A 20091-nucleotide genomic window follows, 5' to 3' on the forward strand; every position below is an offset into this window, starting at 1 on the left:
CCGCCCTCGGGCCGGGGCACCTCAGGCGGAGGGCAGAGTTCCATGTGGTCAACAGGTGTAGCTCCACTCCCCTCCACCACCCCACCTGCTGGCAGCTCTGTGTGCCCTTCTCCTCCTGGAGGCCCAGGGACTTCCAACCAGACAGGCTCACCTTGGCCCAGATGCAGCTTCCTTCTCCCTGCTCTGAATTCCGGCCAAGAGAAAACCTCAGATGCACTGGCTGCAGGAATATCGATCGGCCCCTGGCGGTGCTCCCAGCCTGGAGGGCTCTGTGAGGAGGGTGCTGGGAGCCAGGCCTAGAACATTCCCCGTGCTCTGCCGTGAGGTGTGCTCCCCACAGTGGGGAAACAGTAGGGGAGGGCTGGGAGCAATGCCGTAGCCAGTGGCCTTGAGCCAGAGTCCCCCGTCACCCTACACCAGGTGCTCATCACCGCCTGGGCCCTGCCTGAATTAACACTGTGGTCCGCAAACTGTGGCTCGAGAGCCACATGTGGCTCTTTGGCGCCTGGCGTGTGGCTCTTCCACAAAATATCATGGCCTGGGTGAGTCTATTTTGAAGAAGTGGCGTTAAAAGAAGTTTAAGTTTGAAAAATTCAGCTCTCAAAAGCAATTTCAATTGTTGTACTGTTTATATCTGGCTCTGTTGACTAATGAGTTTGCCGACCACTAACAAAGAGTATTCTCCAGCCTTAAAAATCCTCCATGCTGCCGAAACTGGTTTGGCTCAGCGGTAGAGCGACGGTCTGCGAACTGGAGGGTCCCAGGTTCGATTCCGGTCAAGGGCATGTACCTTGGTTGCGGGCACATCCCCGGTAGGGGGTGTGCAAGAGGCAGCTGGTTGATGTTTATCTCTCATCGACATTTCTAGCTCTCTATCTCTCTCCCTTCCTCTCTGTAAAAAATCAATAAAAATATATAGTATTTTAAAAAAATCCTCCATGCTTCACCTATTCATTTTTCTCCTCACCCTAACCCCTGGCAACCACTGTCCTTGTTAATGTCTCCTTCATTTTGCCTTTCCCAGAATGTCATAGAGTCCAAACCATGCAGTATGCCGTCTTTTCAGATTGGCTGCTTTCACTATGTAATATGCAGTTAAGGTTCCTCCATGTTCTTTTCATGGCTTGATGATGGCTCATTTCTTCTTAATGCTGAATAGCATTCCATTGTTTGGATGTGCCATAGCTTAGCCATTCGCCTACCAAAAACATTATGATTGCTTCTGAATTTTAGCAAGTATGAATAACACCACTATAAACATCCATGTGCAGGTTTTTAATGCAGGCATATGTTTTCCAGGCACCTCATTTTTAAGAAAGCACAAGGCAAAGAAGGAGATAAAGGGTCTTTTCGTGTGTTGTGAATGAATGGGAGGTGAATCCATAATTTGCGACACCCTTCCTGGAACTCTGGGAGCCAGAATCTCTGTTTACACCTGGCAGTGAAAAGATGACACAGAATTTCCTCTTCTACAAGTCTCCCCTTGAACTTCCTTCCTGCCGTCTGCAGCTGCAGAAACCCTCAGGTCTTCTCAACAGGATCACAGCTACTGAGGGCTCTCAAGAGCTCATGGGCCCACAACACTCCATCTTCCACACCAGACTATGAGGCCATAAGAACAGGGACCTATGTCTTGCTCTCTTGTGTCCTCCAATCCTAGAAATTGTTCAAAAAATATTTGATGGATGCATACAAGAAGAAGAGAATCCTGTCTTTCCTCTACTCTAGGAGCTGGACCCAAAATCTCCCCTTGTATCTATAGCTAAACCGGTTTGTGTTTTATTTTTTTTTTTAATTGTACATTTTTATTAATGCCTTTGTGGCCGAGGTAGTGGTGTTATCCCTCCCCGGATGCAAATTTCAAGGTCACGGAGCAAGTCCCCAGGCCAGGAAGAGCACCCGGGTCTTGGGTCTCAAACCCAGTTCTCTCTCTCATCAGCCTGAGCCCAATCTTTCTGGAGCATCACTATCTCGACAAAGAATGAAGTTGTGATTGACGTCAGGGAGGGGCAAACTTCAGCCAACAGCATCATTCTTTACAACATGCCAGCCATGATTGTTGGCTAATTGCAGTCGAAAAGATAAAGAACTGGCTGGTCTTGCTTCACTTGGCATTGTGAGCTGAAGAGGGAAGAGAACTCAGAGCCTGCTACACCCCCCCACCCCCACCCTCCACCCTCTAGTTCAGTCTCTTTCCCAGAGTTCAGTCAAGGGGTCAGGTTCTAGGAGCTGTGCCTGGATTACTTGGTTTCACCCTCACAGCCCCTGAGGTGCTATTATCCTATTTTACAGATAATGAATCCAAGGACCAAAGAAGTTCATTGATGTGCCCAAGATCATCCATCTTATAAGTAACAAAAAACATTTTACCCCATACCTAACAAATTCCAAGACATGCATATTAGCTATCGATGGTTGCCATGATAAAACAATAGAAATGTAGCCTCTCACAGTTCTAGAGGCTAGAAGTCTGAAGTCAGCAGGACCCTGTTCCTTTAGGGAAAACCTTTTTTTGCCTCTTCTGGCTTTTGGCCCTTGCCAATGATCCTTGGAGCTCCTTGCTGGTAGATGTATCAATCAAACCTCTGCCTCTGTCTTCATATGGCCTTGTCCCCTGTGTGTCTGTGTCTCTGTGTCCAAACTTCCCTCTTTTCATAAAGACAAGACATTAGATTTAGGAACCACTGTAATCTTGTATTATATCTGTAAAGATCCTGTCTCCAAATAATGACACATTCGTGGGCCCCAGAAGTTAAGATTTCAACATGTCCGTTTGGGGAACACACCTCAACCCATCATATCAATGTTTTCCTTATTGTATCAGCTGCTTCATCTGAAAGATGACAAAAATGTCCCATGCTTCACTCTCAGGCATTATTTGTTCTCAGTTTTACTTTAAGATTTCATGGTGTGATGGAAAGAAGCAAAACTGGTCCTTGAAATGTGGGTTGTGATCTCAACTCTGCTGTGCACAAGAAGTAACTACTCTCATCCATTCTCCCTGGGTCTCAGTTTTCACATAGATAAAATATGGACATTAGACTAGTTAGTCAGGTCCCTGGGAGCTTGATGTGATTTGTGGGTTACAAAAATTGTAAAGACAAGATCTCACAGAGCATCACTTTGTTCAAACTGCAGCTACTGGATCCCACTTCAACCAATATTTACTTAGCACCTCTATGTGTCCATCTCTAAGTATATTGCATTTCCCACTACTGAATACCTTGTTTAGGGCAGTGATTATGCCCAGCATCTACTGTGGGCTCAGTAAATACCTATTGTTAAATAAACAGTATATCTTGAAGGTAAGGCGGGAGATGTAGGTGGGTGGGAGGTGATCAACCAAACAACTTGTATGCATATATGCATAAACCATGGACATGACAATAAGGTGGTGAAGGCCTGGGGGAGGAGGTGGGGGAGAAGGCTGGAGAGGGTCAATGGAGGACAAAAAGGGGAACGTGTAATATTTTTAACAATAAAGATTTAAAAAAATAAACAGTATAATAGAATAGTAGGGATGTGGGAGACAGAGTATGAAGGGTTTATGCCTTGTTTCCCACAGGGTGTGGTGAACAGAGCCTTCCTCTGGTTCTTACAATGCCTGCGGCAGAGCTAGAGACAGTTGAGATGCAATGCATAGCTTTACTCCCTTGTCTCCTTCATTTTTACATAAACACATACATTTGATGACATCATACTTGGCTGTTTTTATTGCTGTTCTTTTTTGTTTGCTTCCACTTTTCCTCTCCCCTCCAGCCTCTTCAGCACCCACCACCACCCCAAGTCCTGCTGGGAGTGACTGATATTTACAACCTGAGATATTTGTTTTTACTTGTATATTTTCTCCATACCAAACACATAGACTCATACACACGTATGGAAGTCCTCATGTGCCTAAATGAGAAGGTTGTTTCTCACCGTTTTATATGGTAGGACTGCATTTTAGATGCTTTAAGAGCTAAAGCATCTTACTTTTCTCCTTTAATAATACCTGATGGAAATCCATTCAACTCCCTCGGTGTAAATCTGATTTATACTTTTTAAATGGATGCCCATTATTTCATGGTGTGGGTGTGCTGTAATTTATTCAGTCATTCCATGACAGATAGGCGGCATATGATTTATTGATTGCTTGTTCTTAAGGAAGCGAGTGGCTGAGAATGCGCCGACCTTATGGCCAAATTATGCTGTTCTCATTTACCACACACACCCCCCCCCCCCAGGTGTCCACAGGAGTCCGCTGGAACTCCCCGTTCTGACTTCTCCCATCAAGTCGGAACCCACATGGTTCTCAATATGTCATCTTAATGGGATCTGAGGCTTTTAATAATGGGATCCAGACTTTCTGAGCTGCTTCCAAAGGAGATGACTTTTTACTTAATGGCATCAACCCCACTAATCCTGTCTGAAATCTAATCAACACATCAGACCGGGGAAGAGAATGCTGTCTCTTATGTGAAATGGAACGCACTTTCCACAATGAAATACTCCTCTTCTTCATCAGAATAAGGGACGGGCTATTTCCAGGGTTCTAACATGCTGAGGGGCAGGTGAGGGAGGTGGTCCCTGCATGGAGGGCAGCAGGCCCTCTGAGCTGAAGCCACTCGCCTGACGGGCCTTCCCAGAGCCTCAAATCTTCAGCTACATTATGAAAGCAACAACTTCATTGCCTGTTTAAATGTTTAAAACTTTGTCTTTAAATTGTAAAACGTAGCCATAAATGTAAAAATGTGACCATCTAGTGAGCACCTCTAGATCAAGAAATAGAATATTACCTCATTTGAGAATATTACCCTTTGCTGCCCTTCCCTAATTACAACCTCCTCTCTCCTCCCTAAAGGCAGCAGGTCCTGTCTCTCATGACATTTACCTCCTTGCATATGAAAAAGAAAATAGCAGCTTGTCTTCTTGGCTCAATATTGTTGTGTGTGTTTTTAACCTTTCACCTTTTCTTATTGAGTTATAACATACATATAGCAATATCTACACATGAGTGGATTTTGGCATATGATCATACCTCTATAATCATACCCACTTCAATATAAGCATATCATCTGACCAGTTGAAGGCCAATAAGAACAGAGACGGAGGCTTCCAGAAGAAATTCTCCTCAACATAGAAACCCTGCCTGTTTCCAGCTGCTGCCCCACTGAACTCCACTCAAGGCTGCAACATCATCACTCAGACCAACTGTCCCCACAATCATGTGAGCCAAATTCTGAAAATCAAGTACTCTCCTGCATATATTCTATTACACATGTATGTGTGTGTGCTATTATACATGTACTCTAATATACATGATAGAATTACATACATAAATATGTGTATTTATAGCGGTATCTGTTTCTCTAGAGAACCCTAACACTTGCTTCACTTTTCTAGCTTTAATTGGCTCATCCATAACATAAGCGATGATAACATCAATCTGGTAAAACTGTGTGAGAATCAGATACAATGAAATTCCTAACACAGATATGTAATGGGTATTTAATAAATGGCTATTTACAAAAACACATATACCACCTATTTTATGTTTAGTAGATTAAGTAAGTGATATGTGCCCAAGTTGACAAAAAACCTAGTAGAAACGAAGGTATAAAATGAAAAATAGTCTCTTTCTCTCAGCTCTAAGAACATGACGATTGCTTGTATTTCTCCTAGAAATTTCTATGAAAAAAAAATGAAAGCAAACTACATCAACAGTTCAAAATATTAGTGAAAAACACGTATTACATTAAACACTGTCTCCACATGGTCTAGATTCTAAGCAGTTTTCCAAACAAAGAATACCCCCAATAACCAAAAGTTAATTAGAAAATATCTCAAGTTCATAAACTGTATTCTTCTGACCACGTGAAAGGTTTCTCTTGAAAAATCCAGCTTTTCTCTCCCATCTACTGCACCTGACTTTCCTTCACCCCCTTCTTCAAAATTCCCTGAAAAACTCTCTCAGTCCTGGTTCCTCTTCCTCTTCTCTTTTCTCTCCTCGCACATAGAAAGAGCTTATGGAAACTTGCCTGGCAAGGGAGGACCCCTCAGAGCTTCAGCACGAGGGAGGAACTGAGTCTCTTTTAGAGTTGGGGGAGGGGAAAGACTGGTGACCTGGCAACAGACACCCATGTAAAGACACACGCCTCAGGCACTGCCATTACCTTACCACCTAACTGAATTCTCACATTGATCCTATGAGATGGGTGTTGTTATTCACATTTTATGGATGGGAAAACAAAAACCCAGAAGTTAAGTGTGTCGGTCACTTGTCATTTAAATAGCTATCTTATTCCAGGGGCCAGGGTCAAACCATGGGCATTAGAAAGATTCCAGCTCACACGCTAACAGGTTTTGTCCAGTTTGCCTTCCTCTCTGTTGATTTTTTGTGTGGAACCTTCCCAAAGAGAGGTCTAATGTCTCCTTAATGATGTCTCCTATTAACTCTCCCTATTTATAGCCTAAAGCCTTCCTCTGTACATCATAATCTCCTTAAGACCTTAGTTAATTCCCTTCTAGGAATTGTTTTGGTACTTCTGGCTGGAGCCTGAATGAATCCATCTTACCTCCTTCTCACATACTAGGCTGGGGATGGAAAGGCATCATGAGCATAAAAGTCTCAAGGATATCTTTCAATCCCTGCCCTCTTTGAGCCTCAATCTCTTAGTTATGATGAGGAAAAGGAAAGTGGGGAGGGAGCAAGCAGCCATTAAATGCCCCTACTTGTCATAACTCATGTACCAGGGAGGCCTGTGCTGGTTTTAAAAGAGGTTCACCAGCCAAAACCAGTTTGGCTCAATGAATAGAGCATCAGCTTGAGGACTGAAGGGACCCGGGTTCGATTCCCATCAAGGGCATTTACCTTGGTTGCAGGCATATCCCCAGTAGGAGGTGTGCAAGAGGAAGCTGATCAATGACTCTCTATCATCGATGTTTCCAACTATCTCTCTCCCTTCCTCTCTGTACAAAATCAATAAAATATATTAAAAGAGGTTCACCAATTCTTTGGCATTCCTTTCTCCAAAAGATGGAATCTAATCCTCCTTTTAAATGTGGGTTGGACTTAGTGTCTCACTTCTAACAAACAGAATGTGACAAAGGCAACAGTCTGTGACTCCAAGGTTGGGGCATAAAAAGGATACAGCATCTGCCTAGCTCTCTCTTTGGGGACCCTGGTTCTTGGAAACCAGCCACCATATTCGGAGGAAGCCCAGGGCACATGGGAAAGCTACATGGTGGAGCAGAGACAAGCTATCCTCACTGAGTTTGGTCTGAATTTCTGACCCATGGAAACCATGAGAGAGAATACATCATGATTGTCTTAAGCTGCTAAATTTTGGGCTAATTTGTTACACAGCAATTGACTGCTTATACTGCCAGAAACCAATTCCAGCATGTGATAATTACAAGAGTTTCACCAAAAAGTTGGTGAAGCTTGGGCGGCTCAACAAGGGTGTGTCAGATATGTAGTTTACCTGTTGGAAATGGCACTTCCCTCAAACCTGAATAGGAGAATCACTTGCTGCCAGATAGCTCAGGGCATTTTATTGCCTCCTGTTGGCCAAACACCTGAACAGCTGTAGGCTATTCCCCAAACTGACAATGTTTCTATAAACCCTTTTAAACCTTACCTCTTGAAGTGTATTATTTCCACCTTGCCTTAGGACAAATTGTGTTAAATAAATAGCATGGGGTCCTTAGACAAGGAAGTCCTCGGTTCCTTTAGCTGATGATCCTTTGACCCCCAATGCCTTTCAAAATTATCTTTCGTCCTTGGACTCCTTGAATCTACACATCAGCCCCTTTCTCCAGACTGCTGAATCCTTTGTAAGACTGGGACAAGATCTCTAGCATTATACAAAGACATTTTCACCCCTCTCAGATTTTAGCGTTATCCCACTCACACTGTGAAAAGCAAGCGGGTCAATGACTAGAGTACAATGCTCTCATGTATTGACAGCTCTGGCACATGGATAGCAAATTAGAGACTCCTACCCAATGTTTGAGAGTCCTGGGCCTGGAGCCTGCTTGTCTATACCCCTGAGACCTGGAATGCCAGGAATCTGTCCCCCAGGGGTGGAGCCATGACACGCTCGGCTCTGATGGAGGCCTGACTAGACATCCCAGATCTGAGCTCTGTTTCTCAGGCCTGCTTCTTGCTGGTTGCTTGAAGTATTTCTCTCTCTTCTTTAGTTATCTGGCACCCACATTAGATGGTACCTCAGAATAAAAATAACAGCCAGGCCGAAACTGGTTTGCCTCAGTGGATAGAGCATCAGCCTGCGGACTGAAGGATCCCAGGTTCGAATCCGGTCAAGGGCATGTACCTTGGTTGCGGGCACATCTCCAGTAGAAGGTGTGCAAGAGGTAGCTGATTGATGATTCTCTCTCATTGATGTTTCTAACTTTCTATCCCTCTCTCTTTCTCTCTGTAAAAAATCAATAAAATAAAATAAAAAAGGCAAAAGATTTATGCAGTCTGAAGAGAAACCAGAGCATATAAAATAAAATAAAATAAAATAAATAAAAATGACAGCCAGTATCCCGTGGTTTGCTCATTTTTGGCTGCTTGTCATCACAGCAGGAACTCAATGAGGGCATGCATGGGCCTGCCAGCCTAGTTCTTTGGGTCCCAGGCAGAAAGCACCTCATGATCATTTTTGGAGACATCAACACTCCCACTAAGATTAGAATTGACATATCCATCACAGTTGCTGCCTACCCTGCCATATGCTCATTTCAAAGCAGTGGGGGTGACACACCCAGACATGCCCGCCTGCCAATTCCCCTTTTTGTGGACCTTGGAAATGCTCACGTGGCAGCAGCATCTCCCTGCTCTGGGGCCTCTTTCTCCATGCTGTTTCTGTAGCATGTTCTAGCCCCTTCCCAAACCTTTCTTCTGCTCTCAGCACAGGGATCTCCGCAAATCAAATATGTTCCGGTGCTTTCCAGATGTTCAGTCTCTGAGCAGTGGTGAGGGGGGAGGAGGTTTAGGGAGGAGCATGCAGGTTGCTGGCCCTGAACCAGCCTGAGCAGCCAACGGATTCAGCAAGGGAGTCTCAGAGACTTCCTCAATTTAGTGAGTCACACAATTGTTCTCCACTTGGAATATCCGGTTCTGAAATGTGCCATCTCCCAGAAATCGCAATTCCAGCCATGGCCTCCTCTCTACAATGTCCCTTTGGCTTTCCAATGGCATCTAGGAAATTTGTTCATGCGGAGGTCCTCTCCCTCCCCTCTTAGGTGGCCAGGATGAAAACACAACTTTGGCTCCCATCCAGGAGTATGATTTTACTTCAAGATGTAGCCGGGCATGGGCATTGCCCCTTAGTTCCAAAACCCTTACCAGCAACACCCCTCCCCAAAGTTTGTAACACTAGCAAAGCCACCCACATGTTTCCACTTTAGAGCAGTAATACAGTGTATTGTTCTACTTCATTTCATTTAATGGGTGCATCATGTACCATGGCTGTACCATAATTTGTTTCACTAATCCCCTATTGAAGAGCATTAAGGTAATTATTATTGTTATTAGACAAGCAGCTGAACCTTGGAAACACACTCTTAAATGCTTTCCCTCTGAGGGAAATGGAGAAACTGATAAAAAAAAAAAATCATGCTAACCCTGCCCTTGAGATGATTATACCTGAGGTCCACGGCATCCTCAGAGGTTGTTGCCAATGGAATGGGCCACTAAGGGGAGTGAGGGGTGAAGGGGGGGGGGGGAGTGTAGGTTGATAATCAGCATAGCTTTTGAGAAATGAATTTTCAATCAAGGAGAGTGAAGGGCAAACCCCTGAGATATCACTGCTGAAAAAATATCTGCCTCTGATTATAACCCTCAGAACCTTCCTTTACCCAGCATGGAATGTCTTCCTGGGTCTGCTTGCAGCTGATGGTCCTCCTCTATGATGTTCAGAAAGGACTGCTTGCCATACCCAAGAGGAGCCAAGAGACTGGGGGTGTCCACACAACCACAGTCCTCTTCCATGGAGGTGGGCTCCTCGCCTGGAATGTGCCATGCTTTGTGTCTTATGACTGCGCTTCTTAGCCAAAGGCAACAGAGGTTAGGCAGAGGCCTATGAAAACTCTCCATCCAGGAAGTATTATCCTATATAATAAAAGCCTAATAGGGCTAAGTCCGATCATTCAGTTGGCCGTTCAACCAACCAAGGCGTAATATGCTAATGATATGCCAAGGCCACTCAACTGCTTGCTATGATGTGCACTGACCACCAAGGGGCAGATGCTCCAACCGATAGGTTAGCTTGCTGCTGGGGTCTGGCCTACTGGGACTGAGTGAGATGGACCAGATATGCCCTGGAGCCCTTCGGCGGGACCTCCGTGGCTGGCCAACCTCCCGAGTTTCTTCCCAGCCCTAATAGTGCACCGGTGGGGTCCCTCGACCTAGTCTGCGCCCTCTTGCAATCCGGGATCCTCAGGGGATGTGGCAGAGCCAGTTTTGGCATGATCCTGCAGGCCAGGCAGAGGACCCCACTGGTGCATGAATTCATGCACCAGGCCTCTAGTAGAATAATAAGAAGCTAGGAAAATTTGGGAAACTGAGACAGGTATTTAAATAGCAGTTTGTGTACACCTAGCAAACCTGGTCTTCCTAATCCAAGGACACTTAAGAGTAAATGGTTTGCACTTCTCCCCCCAACCAGAGGGTAAGTAGCTTAAGTCACCCTACAAATAGCTTCTTACTATTCTATACTAGAAGGAAACACTGAACAGTGACAAAAGCCCTAACCAGGCTCGATGAGGCGACCACAGAAAGATGGCACAGAAGTAGCAGAGCTGTCAGCAATGACTACTATGTGCCACCCTCTCCTAAACACTACCCACGTCTGGCTCCTTTCGTTTCCTAACAGCTCTGTGATGTGGGTGCTACTATGCCCATTCCACAGATGAAGAGACTGAAGCACAAAAATGTTACTTTCGCAATCAGCCCAAAGTAAGTACCTGGTGGCACTTAGATCTGAACCCAGCAGTCTGACTTATGCTCTTACCACGAAACGGCTTTTTCTAACATAACCAAAGCAAAAACAATGAGAACCAGATACAGAGTCTGGCCGGTGCAGCTCAGTGATTGAGCATCTACCCATGAACTAGGAGATCATGGGTTGAAGGCTTGATCCCAATAGGGGGTGTGCAGGAGGCATCTGATTGATGATTCTCTCTCATCATTGATATTCCCTCTCTCCTCTCTCCCTCTTCCTTCCTCTCGATATATATATATATATATATATATATATATATATATATATATAGAGAGAGAGAGAGAGAGAGAGAGAGAGAGAGAGAGAGAGAGAGAGAGAGAGAGAGAGAAGCAGCTTGGGATGGATATATATATATCTCCAGTGATTACAAAACAACAAAACAAAACAAAAAGACTATATACAGAAACAGAGTTTTGTGACTGTCAAGGAGATTTGAGTCAGGAACTAAGGACACCGATGTCGAGAGGGGAAAACAAGGTGACCAGGTCACCAGGACAGCCAATGGTCCATCTGAGGACAAGGAACCCTTGTTTCCTGCTACCTGGGATGATGGGGCATAGCTTTGATAGTTTCCCAAGCTGCTTCTCAAGGCTCAAGTAACAGGAGCCAGTCTTTGTTTCCTAGGGCCTGAAAGAGCCTAACTAACTTGCTTTATTATGTTAATTGTGCAGATAATCATTTTGAGTTCAATGGGCTTGAGGAAAAAAGATTAGGGTAAATAAATCAGGAGACAAAGGAATTGAATGTCTTGGGACCTTGAAGTCACACAAAGCCGACTCTAACTACAGAGGAGTCTGTGAGGCTGGAGTCTGTCCATGAAAGTTCCGCTGTGTTTCACAGGTTCAATCGTTTTTTATGCCCTCTATTTACTGCATTGTCACATCAGCCCTAGGAGGCATACCAGGTAGGCACTGCAGTCTCAGTTTCATAGATGAAGAAGCTGAGGCCCAGGGAAGGAGGGTGGGAATTGGTGGGGTCATGCAACCAGAGAGCAGCAGAGCTAGAATTAGAATCCATGGTTTCCCAGCGGTGTGTGGGAGCTGGACCTTATCAGGTCTCCTGAGGGGAGTGCCGCATAGCTTCCCAAGCCCACATTTAGTGAGATCACTTGGTAGCTTGAAATCAGACTTGGTGGGAGTATTTGCACCATAGAAATCAACTACAATTCCGGGCTTCCTGTGCCACTGAGAATATCCCCATAATTTCTCACTGGTGCGAAAGATAACACCATTGCCCTTGAGATTGCAGCTCATGCAAAATAACCAAGGTAAGAAAGGTCTATATTCCCAAACCCTTCAAGTTCTCCCATTGTGGCAGCAGAAACCAAGGGAACTAGCATTTACTTTGTGCTTTCTAAGTGCCAGGCTCTGTGCTATGTGCTCTATGCATTTTTTAAATTTACTCCTCTGCGCAACTCTTCTATATAGATTCGAGAAGTAAATTGCTCAAGGTCACAGAGCTAGAATGAAGTGAAGCTGGGATTCAAATATAGGTTTGTCTGAAGTTTTTAATCACGGTGCCACCATCTTGGTTACTATTATTATTTCCAGATTATCTCCAGTCCCAGATTGGAGAGGGTGCAGGCTGAGCGGAGGGACACGTGCACCCTCCACCCCCCCACCTGTGAACAAATTTCGTGCACTGGGCCTCTAGTATATATGGTAAGTAAAATGGACTTTGCTTCTCAGTTCAACAGCACCCCTCCTCCCCCCATCTTGTAAACATATAATAGATAATAGAATTAAAAACAAAATCAATGAAGACAACTAATTTCTAACACACAATAAATATTTTAAGGGCCATCTCAAACTTCAATAAAATTCCATAACCTATTAGACCATTTTAGCAATTTATAATCATGGCCTGTAGAGAATGTCAGGATTAATATTCTGTTCTCTTATTATTTCAACCATTAAAGATATCTTACATGATAATTGGCTTTTAGCAACCACAATCTAATTTAAGTTATTTATGAATACGTTGTATGTATATTTCACAGATATTGTTTTAAATATTAAATCACTACATCTTGGAAAGAAAAGTTGTTTTGTTACAGAGCAAACATTCTTCATGTCAAAGACTATAATGCCTTTTAAAAGTGTATGCGGATAAAAAGACTGCCCAAGCTTCAAAGAGAAAATTTGTTATGTTTTGCTGAAAAACATGTTAGACAAAAAAAACACCTATACATGCAGAACACTATCTAGAGATCTACCTGACAATGCTCTTTAACCTATAGTATCCAGAATCACTCTTCTAATTCAGAGAGATGGGCTGACTTGAATTAGATTACTAAGTCAGGAGGGCAGTACCTCTGAGTCAACAGCGTGGAATGAGGTTGGTAGCAAAGACCCAGCTTCAAATCCAGGATCTGTTTTTTCCCATCTGTATGATGTTGGGTGAGTTACCAAGCCCACTTTAAATATCAATTTCCCATTTAAAAAATTGAATAAAAATAATAATAAAAAATTTAAAAAATAAAAAAATAAAAAATGAAATCAACATACCTACTAAGCAACAGAGTTATAATGAGGATAAAACTGGCTATATAATTTGCAGAAGGCTATATAAAGTGCAAAATGAAAATGCAGGATCCCTTGCTCAAAAGTTACTAAGAATTTCAAGACAGTAGAAGAATAAGCCAGGTGTGGGCCCTTCTGAGCATGCGACCCTGTGAACTACATGGGTAACATATGTACATGCCCCAGCCAAAGGTAATGTCATGTGTAAACTTTGTTCAACCTGAGAGGTGCCTGCCTGAAGAAGGTCCACTATTTGTGTTTTTGGTTCAGTTTGCCACATTTTTATATATCAAGGAAGATAAATCTAATAGTCACTTTTGTCCTTAAGGTAGGTCAAGTTTTTCAGAATGGGTTCATCAATATCCAGCACTGACAGGGTTCAAAGGCACGACAGTCAGGGGTGTTGGCACACTAAACCCAAGAGAGCTGTACCAGCCCCCACCTCTCTTTAGTTGCCCCACCTCTGGCAATTTTTGGAAGAGGAATAGAGAACTCGGGATTCTGTTTCTTAGCAAGAGGTCTCGAAACCATAAAGCTAATTTCATTGAGCTTTGCACTACATTGAATTAAACTCCTAATTCTAATTTTGCCAAATAGGGTTACTGAGAGAACAGGAAGTGAAGCTTGATAACTGAGTTCCACTGTCCAGAGGGAGTCAGGAGAGAACAGAAAATCAATTTCCCTGCCATGGAGAAGTGGGTGGAGCTATTTCGAGCTGTTGAAAGCAGCTTGTTTCTTTGGAAGGAGGAGATGACATTTCGGACGGAGACTTTTCACACAGAGAGGGGCCATGATTTTCTAAACAGTTTTCTTTTGGGATCCTCTTCATTGGGGGCTGTCAGAGCCTCCCCTGATTCTCCTTGCTCTATCTAAAAACACCCTGACTCGACTTTGGGATTGGGAAGTGAGTGTCCCTGCGGTGGAGAGTGGGAACAAAGAATTTTTTGTAACTACCAGAGGCTCCCTCCAATGAGAGCGACATGTGATGAGCTCAGAGTAGGCATTGGGACTAGACTAGGGATTGGGAAGTGAGTGTTCCTGCAATGGAGGCATTCACACACCTCATCTAGGTATTCCTGAGAGTTCTTTTTTGGGTCATTTAAAAACAAACAACCATAGGCCGAAACCGGTTTGGCTAAGTGGATAGAGCATCTGCCTGCGGACTGAAGGATCCCAGGTTCAATTCCAGTCAAGGGAATGTACCTTGGTTGTGGGCACATCCCCGGTAGGGGGTATACAGGAGGCAGCTGGTCAATGTTTCTCTCTCATCGGTGTTTCTAGCTCTCTATCCCTCTCCCTTCCTCTCTGTAAAAAAATCAATAAAAAATATATATATATATATATTTAAAAACAACAACAAACAAACAAACATAGGTGTCCAGTTTCTCCCCAAAGCCTACCATGTTGACCCTCACTGCTTCCCAGTATCTTCCCGGGACCAGAAGGGACCACCCCAACTTCTCATGGTTTCAGAGTACTTTCCTCTTGGCACACTGCTGTGATTTTCCACCTGAATAACAACTAAGAATTGTATATGAGCATCATGGCTTCGACACATGTCATCCAGGTGGCAGACCAGATCCAGGTCTACCATTCTGTGTGTGTGTGTTGAAAGTGGCCGATGCGAAAGAGGGCTGCTTTGGGACGTACTTTTACACGTGGTTTTCATGGAGGATACGTTACCGGATTACTTTTGAATCCCCCACAGCGCTCAGCACAATGTCTTGTGTGTAATAGGTGCTTGTAGTAAAATCCCTTTCACATCCCACGTGGTTCAGGGTTCAGGTTCAGGGTTCGGGGTCTGGAGGAGGCTGCACACAAATGAAAGAGACTAGAAAATATTAATTTGGAAATATTGGGGGCCAGGCGAGAGCCCAACTCAAGGGGAAGGACTTCACTTCTAAAATATATATATTATTATTATTATTGATAATTTACAGAGAGGAAGGGAGAAGGATAGAGAGTTAGAAACATCGATCTGCTGCCTCCTGCACACTCCCTACTGGGCATGTGCCCGCAACCAAGATATATGCCCTTGACTGGAATCGAACCTGGGACCCTTCAGTCTGCAGGCCAAACTGGCCAGGGCGAAGGACTTCACTTTGCTCTGGCCTAGCGATCCCTTTTATTCAGGTTTTGGGATACACCCATAGCCTTTAGGCAGGCAATTCCAATAATAGCCAGTCAGCAAGGATTCACATAAGATTAAAAGGTGGAAGTTGTTAGCTCCCTTTATCTCAACTAGACAGTGGGTGGTTGGCTCTGACCTTTCAGAGCTTCAAGGTTGAACAGCCTTCCGGGTTCCTTGTCCACACCTGCTAGTGAAGGCAATGGGTGGCTTCCAACAGGTGCTCAGTCATTTATAGAGTAAATATATTCCTGTGACACTATTTCTTTTATCTATTGAGTTGTAACATGCCATCTAGACCATGAGCCTACTGAAAACGCTCATTTATAAAAATGTTTGCTGAGTGCCTGCTATGTGACAGGAACATTCTGAAAACAAAGGCAATAGCGTGATTAACCCTGTCACTCAAACAGATGCCCTTCTATAGGGACAGCACAGCATACCCGGAGAGGGAAAGCCAATGAGAGCCGGCCCAGCCATCTAACACAGATCTTCCCCGATACTGGAGTTGACTGCACCGCTAGGACCGACCTCTGAGAGTCCCAATGCAAAACACAGGGCAGAGCTAGCTTTGGGATACTTTGTGACAGTAGCTACAAAATCAGACTTATTGTCAACTGGAGGCCTCCCCAAACAAGGTATAAGTTGGCATCTTAGTCCATTCAGGCTGCTGTAACAAAAATACCATAGAATGGGGTGGCTTAAACAACAGGCATTCATTTCTCATAGTTGGTTAGGCTGAGGGGTCAAAGACCAAGACGCTGATGGATCTGGTGCTTAAGCTCTCCACACCAGAAGAAAAACCAGGCCTTCCCTGCATTTCCCCCCAGGCCCACTGGAGGGCGGTCCTGCCTCCTATCCATTCCTACTAGCAAGGGGAGCAGGTATGGGAAATCATTGCTGGGGTTGGGGATCTGCCAGCTCCCGGGGCATTGATCTTTACCCTTATACCCCTTCAGATGACCTCCTTCTCGCACCACCTATCCTGACTTCATACACCAATAAGAAATGGGGTGAAGCATCCTGAATAATGTTCTTCCCCTCTCTCCCCTCCCCAGAAGAGGCCTTTGATGCCCTGTGTCTCTGGCTCAGAGGAGGTGAGGGCCATCAGGGCTCTCTGTTGTCTAAAGGGCACCCGAGAGTAGGGAGTTGTGCTCAGCATCTCACCGCCTCTCTGACCTCACAGCAGGAACGAGGGCCCACATTCTGGCTCCAGCTCTCTCAAGCTTGTTGTCTGGACTTCTTTAGGGTTGGCTCTCTGATCCTTAGGAATGGTGTCTGACTTCCCAGCTCTTCTGGTTTGAAGCAGACCCAGTTGTCAGGCACTGGCTCCTTGAAGTTGGGCCTGGGTCTGCAAGTATGTGATGAGGGCCCCAAAGTCTCAGGCATGTGATGGAGATGTCAGCTGCCTTCCCGTTTTAGTACTCTCTCACACGCTGATCATGAGGCAACCACAAGGGTGTACTGACAGGGTAGGAGACTGGGGTACGACAGGAGGTACAAGACTTGTCATTGCTGCTGAAACCGGTTTGGCTCAGTGGATAGAGCGTCGGCCTGAGGACTGAAGGTTCCCAGGTTCGATTCTGATCAAGGGCATGTACCTTGGTTGTGGGCACATCCCCAGGAGGGGGTGTGCAGGAGGCAGCTGATCGATGTTTCTCTCTCATCTATTGTATGTTTCTAACTCTCTATCCCTCTCCCTTCCTCTTTGAAAAAAAAAAATCAATGAAATATATTAAAAAAGAAGAAAACGACGTCATTACTGCCAGGGTCTCTCTGGCTCTTCTCAGGGACAAATGAGTCACCTCATGGCCATGGTAACCTGATGAGGGTCTTTGCTCAGGCCTAAGAATAGGAGCTTCTCTGGCCACCGGGAGCAGGATTCCAGCCTGCCTCAAACTCAGAGCTGTGAAGCAGACTCTGAGTTGTTCTGTGGGCTTCCTGGCTAGAGGAGCCAAGGCCCACTCTGAGCTCATCCTTGCACCCGGCTATTCCCGAGACCACCATCAGGTCTGCCTATAAGCAGGGCCTTGGGGTGGCTGGCCTTTTCCTGGCAGATCTGGCATTTCCTCTTGCCCAACAGGGGTGTGCCCACCGCTTAAGGGAGGAAAAAATGCCCACAGCTGGACCAGAAAATGGTCCAATGGTGCCCTCTGTTGTTCACATGTTAGATCAGGTGAATTTGCAGATGGAAATGCCAACCCGATTTTCACTTGGAGAGGAGACTTTTATAAATTATTTGTGCATAAAAAGTGATTGACTTAAGGCAACAGCACTAATTTATTATCTTTCCCTGTTTCTATGGGTCCAGAATTTGGTTTTTGGCTCTGGGTTTCCCACAAGGTTCCCATTAATGCCAGCCAGGCCTGCCTAGTTATTTCAAGATTTGTCTGGGCTTGAGGATCCACTTGGTGTGTGCGGGGGAGGGGGACAAGGGGCACTTACATGGCTGGCTAGTTTGTGCTGGCTGTTAAAAGGAGCCTCAGTCCCTCTCCTCGGGGGCCTCTCCACAGACTGCTCGTGTGATCTCATGGCAGGGAGACTGACTTCCCCCACAGCAAGTGAGTCAAGCAGCTGAAGTGAAAGCTGCAATGGCTCTTATGACTTGGCCTTGGAAGACACACGTTGTCGCTTGCACTGTATTCACACATAGTAGCTGTGAACCGATGGGGGAGGAAACTCCAGGAGGGTATGGATTCGTGGATCCCAGGGGACATGGCAGAGGCTGGTTACAATAAGCACCTACCATGGACCATAACAATAGCATCATAACATATAATTATTTCATGCTCATTATGTGTCCAGATGCTAAACCATTTCCCTTGAGTTATCTCATTTACCTTCACAACAAACCGGCAAGCTCGGTCCTGTTTTGCACGTTGAAGAGGTTGGAAAATTGGAGCTTAGGGCAGTTAGGTACTGAGGTCATACAGCTACTAAATGGCAGATTGAGCATTTAAGACTTTGTTTTGTGTTCACTATGCTTGAATGTCTCCCTGGGCATTTAAAGCTAACAGCCAGGGGAAGAAGTGGGCAGATGAGGAAACTGAAGCTCAGAGAAGTCAAACAACATAGTTTTTTTATTTTAATGAATTATCTGGCATCCAAAGGCATTTGGGTTTGAGATCACTACTCAGACAATGCCTCAATTTGAGGCCCTGTGAATATTCATCTCTTTCCCCCTCACTTTTCTTCTCCATCCCTCCCCACACCAACCTAACTTAGAGAGCACTTTGCCGGGGATGTTTCCAGTGCAGAGGCTCTGAGCCCAGGCTTCCCACCTCTATTATGGAAGTCCTCTATTGGCATGACTGTCAGATGCGAGCTGGTGTTCTTATTGCAAGTGCCCTCAAAATGCTGCTTCGTATTTGCTTATGGAAGGAAGAGAGGTGTGGCTTGTTTTAGAATATAAGGCTGATACAAATTCAGAATCCACTGCACATGGAAAGGTGATTTCTGTTATTTCCACTAAACCCAGGAGGTTTCCTCTTTTCAAACTTAGAAATTAATCCATTGTTGAAGAATGAGGTCTTTTATTATGTTTCATGAACTTATGCACTCTCATGTGGAATGTCTCTCATTTCCTGAGGCAGGAATACATTCGCTATTAATATAGTGGCTCTGAAGGTTCTTAACTGGGTTTTGCAAATATCCTCATATGGCTGCTGGGAAGTAGGTGCTAGGTGTGGGTAACTATTTAGCATGTTGCCCGACATGTATAATAGGCTCTCAAATATTGCTGAATGATAGAGCCCATACTTTCTAGCAACTAATGCTGATGCTAAAAACTCATTGAATCTCATTGAATTTATAGGAATAACAGAGACCTGACGCACGAAATTTGTGCAAGAGTAGGCCTTCCTTCCCCCAACTTCTGGCACTGGCTTCCCTCAAGCACCTGGGACCCAGTTTTCCCTCTGGCTGCCGGCAGGCACCGAGGACCCAGGCTTCCCTCACAGTCCTGGCTTTGTCTAGAAGATCATCCGAAAGGACATCCAGTCTAATAGCATATTATGCTTTTATTATTATAGGTATTTTTAGAATACTGGATGATTTATAAGTGCTCACACACGTCCTCTAAAAATTATTTCCTGCAGTTCAAAGTTGAGAAAATGAGACTTCAAGAGGTTAACCAACTTCAAAGCCATACTAAGGCGCTCAATTTCCTATAACCTCAGGTTGTCATTAGCAAAATTAAAGCTGATATTAAAAACTGTTGAAACATTTTTGAAATTATATAAGCTAGAACTTCAGCTACGAAAACCAACATGGCAGGAAAAAATGACACCACAAAACCCGGAAACTGTACTACCATAGTATTTGCATATAGTACCTTTTTGTAGTTTCCAACACGTTTTCTCACGTGTGATTTCATTTGGCCCCACCACTCTACCGGATTGGAGTAAAACTGCCTCACTTTACCAACTAGTAAGAACAATAACAAACT

Source organism: Pipistrellus kuhlii, unplaced genomic scaffold (assembly GCF_014108245.1).
Source record: "Pipistrellus kuhlii isolate mPipKuh1 unplaced genomic scaffold, mPipKuh1.p scaffold_m20_p_13, whole genome shotgun sequence".
In the NCBI taxonomy this organism is placed as follows: Eukaryota; Metazoa; Chordata; class Mammalia; order Chiroptera; family Vespertilionidae; genus Pipistrellus; species Pipistrellus kuhlii.